The sequence below is a fragment of the Penaeus japonicus genome, unplaced genomic scaffold (genome assembly GCF_977035675.1).
Source record: "Penaeus japonicus unplaced genomic scaffold, GWHDUDI00000001_assembly GWHDUDI00000022, whole genome shotgun sequence".
Classification (NCBI taxonomy): Eukaryota; Metazoa; Arthropoda; class Malacostraca; order Decapoda; family Penaeidae; genus Penaeus; species Penaeus japonicus.
Genome location: NW_028234424.1, coordinates 13,642,391 through 13,647,390, shown reverse-complemented (window position 1 = coordinate 13,647,390; position 5,000 = coordinate 13,642,391). Strand labels below are relative to the sequence as shown.

At 38.3% G+C, this 5,000-nt stretch overlaps 1 protein-coding gene across 2 annotated transcripts in view; it reads right to left on the bottom strand.

Moving 5' to 3' along the window:
• The window catches only part of LOC122243954 (uncharacterized), a 72,449-nt gene that overhangs the window by 22,240 nt on the left and 45,209 nt on the right, over positions 1 to 5,000 (bottom strand). The window lies entirely within an intron of this gene.

Here is a 5,000-nt window from a genome sequence, read left to right as displayed (position 1 = left end):
ACCATAGCAGTTGTGACTGCCACTACGTACCAATCCCTGAAGCAGTTCTAATTACTACTGTGAATAAACAATAAAATGGAAAGTCCAATGCCCTCATCCTCACCTTTTCCCTAAAGGCTAATTTTGGCTCTACTGAAACAACAGTGCTGGAAAAATCAGTTCCTAAATGGCATGAAGTGTTGAAATGAAAGACATCTTCAGAACTGACACTGAAACCTTATAGACGTGATAAAATCTGACACTACTTGTCGCTCAGTAAAACCTACTTTAACCCATTGGTTGCGGATGGCATGATTTGCTGTCAAGGCAAGCATCGATTGTAAACGTGGATGGCATGATATCATAACAAGATATGGGCTGACCCCAGCGCGGAAGGCGCAATATCCTCCGGTGGTTAGAGATAATGGGGGAACAAGGGAACGCCCTACACTTTATATTTTCTTATGCTATGTCATTTAGGACTTCATTTCCACATTCCTTGTTTCAAAGTCATCCCATATTACCTGATTGGTTGAAATATCACACCACATATAATACTGGGTGCTAGACTGTGGTTAAATTCTGAATAAAAATCCAGATCTCAATTCAGCAGACCACTACACACAATGGACTCCATTGCAGTTCAGTTCAGTTCAGACAGATTTGCGAAGACGTCACTTCGCCCGGGCTATATGCACAAGGCGGCCCGGCCTCTGTCAGCTATGAGTGCTGACTCATCTTATCTAATCTTATCCATTGCAGGATCATCTTCAAAAGAAGTCTTTTTTGAATTTTCAGTCAAGGAGGGGGATGAAGTAATTGAAAACTATGTCCCTCTCTCTAGACAGAGTCAATCGGAGGATCTGGATCCACCACCTTTTCTTTCCTCTGATGATGAATTTGTCTGTTCTGCTGTTCATAACAGTAGTATCGACTCCGATGAGTCATTATCGGAGTATGCAAACTGTGTTATTTTACGAAACTCACCAGGTACCACCTGCTCAATAGTAACATTGACTCCAATGAGCCATTATCAGAGTATGCTAACTGCATTCTTTCATGAAATTCACCAGGAACTCCTGGGTTCAAGTGGCACAGGAAAGAGAAAGTGCCCCGGAGGTTCTGCTTTACGGTGACACACGGCTTGAAGGTAAACCTCAATACCTCACAATTGCCTCACAAGTTTTTGCAGGTTTTCTTCACCAAAGAGATGATTAACATCATCATGGAAGAAACGAACAAGTAAGTTCCCACCCCCTTTATTTCGAAAATGATGCATAAATTCATGATGGTGTCAATACACTGTCATTCTATAAAATTCTATTCAATGTTTATCATCCATTACAGGTACTTTGAATATCACCCAAGTTTGGTGAGAGGCCACAAATGGAAGTGGATGCCCATGATTCTCCCTGAACTACAAGTGTGGATCGCACTACGCTTGATGATGGGCATATCCCCAAAGCCGCGCCAAGCCCAGCATTGGTCAAAGGATGAGCTTCATGGGGCACATTTTTTTTACAAATTCATGCCTCCTGATAGATTTGACCAAATATCCTCTTCTCTCCACTTTGCAAGTGACGAAGCTCACGACGATGACAACAGGCTGTGGAAGCTCGGCCGGATAGTCGAGCTTCTCCAGCAACAATGTTAAACAGTATATATTCCACCACAATCTATTACTGTTGATGAAAGCCTTTGGAAGTTTAGAAGCCACCTTAGATTTGTAACCTATAACCCATCAAAAAGATCTTGGTTTGGGCTCAAAATTTACAAACTTGGTGTTTCGTCTGGCCCCACATGTGGTTACAGTTGCTCTTTCAATTTTTTTAAGGATCAGGATAAGGGGGAGCTACCAGCGTCACATAAGGTCATCACCGACTTGATGGAGTCGGCAGAAGTTCTCGACAAAGGTTACAGTCTTTACATAGATAATTGGTACACTTCCCCTACACTTTTCCACTGGATCCAGGGAAAGAATGTATGCGGGACTGTGTGGGCAAACAAGAACTTTATGCCTCGTGACTTTCAGGGCAGGCTAAAGATGAATGAAATTGAAAGGAGGAGCACAGCAACTGACAAGCCGTGTCTGAAGTAGATGGACAAGAAACCCATCCATATTCTATCCACTATGCACACTTCTCATATGGTGAAAACTGACTAAGTGAACAGGAAGGCAAAAAAGGTTATAAAACCAGTGGCAATTATTGACTACAACAATGGAACGAAGGGCGTAGATGTTGGGGACCAACTGGCATCATCTTATTCAGCTGTCAGACATAGCCTGAAATGGTACAAAAATGGTTTTCTTGAACCTTTTTGACATGACCATGGTCAACACTTTCCTCCTGTTCAAGGAAGTAGGTGGGGACATCTGACAGCACCTGATATTCAGGCAGGAAGTAGTGAAAAGCCTCCTGCATGAATATCTCCCTGAAACACCACAGTACAGCGGCTGAGGATCCCAGAGATAGAAGGAAAAAAGTACAAGCGCTGCCATGTGTGCTATACACAAGGCAAGCAAAAGATGACCAAGGCCCAGTGCCTTATTTGCAAAGTACCCCTCTGTGTCTTCAAGGATTGCCACAATTAAGGTCAAATATTGACGTGGCAGTCTAAAGATGTATATAGTTCATTTGTTTATATGCAAATAAATGTATGTGTTTCACTCCCTTTTTTATCCCCCACATGATATTCCAAGAACAAGAAGCTCACAAAAGTTTCTAGAATACGCTTTGACATTGGTAGAATGAAACAATTACCAATTATCCAACCATTTCTATCGTTTCTGAAAAAAAAAAAAAACGATGCAAGTCCACTTTTCTGTTTACTATCAAACAATGTTATGTAGATTCATAGGTATAATCATATCATAAAGAGCTAATATAGAGAGTTACAAATTATTTCATTACATTATCACATTGCTGATCTCTTCAAAAGACTTGCTATCTGAGTCTAAAATATTGAAAAAAATATTATTTTCATACCTCTCCAGTTTTCCTACAAAATAGGAAACCGATGTCAAACTGCCTCGAGCTTAGCCTCCCACACTGCACAAGCATAAGATAAATACTGCTACAGAACTCAGGACCATATATGATAATGCTGCCACAAGGTGCACTAATGCACTAATTTAAAAAACCACAATCAATGGGTTAACCCATTCCCGACGGGACCAATCCGGCTTAAAAAGACCAAAATTTCGGGACTCTTGAACGCATAAGCCTAACGCGTCGGGATTCTCGGCCGGGCTGGACAAAATACCGCGTCCCCGGCGTGTGGCCCACAAACCACTAGACGTGATATCTAGTCACCCGTCGTTAACGGATTAATGGAACTACGGTAATATTTCTTGGGATGTCTGATAATCTCTCGGCTATTTTAGGAGGATAAAGGCAACAGAATCAGCCTTTTAAAGTGATGATATTTCAGATCACAATTATCATTCAGTGGTTCTACATACGCTCTGACATCCACACCTGTCGATGTTTGACAGAGTCTAACAATCCTTCATCTTTGCTTAGTTTGGCATAAAAGAACTATTTACAAATTGCATTTTGGATTAGATTTACGCTTTACAGATCTTTATTTTTAAGTTGTGCAAAATCTGACATCACAACTTGTTTCTTAGATTGGTTGCAGTGAGCTGGTCGCAATTTTATTTCATTAGCGACCAAAACACAAGTTGTGACAGTAAAATGTGTTTCATGGATCCAGCCCCTTTGGGATTGACTGACTTTATTACACAGACTCAGATTTGGAGGTGCCAATTAGAATGAAAAAAAAAACATGCATACACAACCACACACGCACGCATAAAACTTTTTTTAACCCCATAATTTGAGTAAATATTAGTGAAAGGATGAAGGAATTCTGATATACCTTATTGCATTTCTTATTACATTTTACAGTGTACAAAATTATTATGAAAAATATGTTACATGAAATGGATTCATTAAAACAGAATATGCATACTGAAATCATATCAAAATTAAAAGTGAAGTGTATTAAAATAAACAACAAATGTGCATTATCACCTCACACTGAAAAATGTGCATGTGCAATAAGGGCAAAAGTCTCAGGAAAAAGCAGAATTCACTATGTGGGAGGTCTACTTCAGTTTTGCATTATTTTCACAAATACTGTTTAATATCTAACCTTATTTAAATAACAGACTTGCATTCCAATAAAAACATAATAGAAAAGTCTACAATGTATGGTATTCTACAATTTTGCAAATTGGTGTAAGTTAATAATATACTAATATTCAGCAGTTGCAACACATTCTGCTTGCAATATTTATCTCAACTCATATAAACAAAAAAAGAAGTTTGTATTATATATCCAACTAAAACAAGCATTCTAAAAAAAAAAAAAAATTAAAGTCAACTAAATAAGACAAAAATAATTCACTTTTTTAAATCAATGAACAGCACTTTATGTGAATAAAGTTTATTTATGAGTTCCTAACGAGAAAACAAATGCCTTTTCCAATGTATAGAACACAAAAATGAAGTTCTAATTTGTCATTTCTATAACTTAACCTGTTTTGGTTCTACATGGACATTAAAAAAGGATATTTCAAAATGCGCAGGCCTAACACTGTGGGTTATTTGTATGCTGAGGTGGTGGCCAGTCGCTACACGCCAGATCACCCAGCATTCTGGTCATACAAAGAGCCATGACGTGATATTACATCCTCAGCAGGAAGACCGGCCCATCCAGGAGGTGATATCATGTTATCCGTCTATAAACGGTTAATGGCTTTAAATATATTCAATAAAACTATGCTTAATAATGGCTTTAAGATTCTTGAATGAATTTGAATTTTTCAAACGACTTTACCAAGTCATATGGAGTATGTTAGCATCACATAAAATCAGTTACCTTTGATGATAGATTATAAACATATTCACAAATCATCTTTAAACATACTCATTATGATGATATTCTTTTTAGCATGCCCAAGGCATATGTAGAATTTGTTAACATAATAACAAAAAAATATCTATATCAAAATA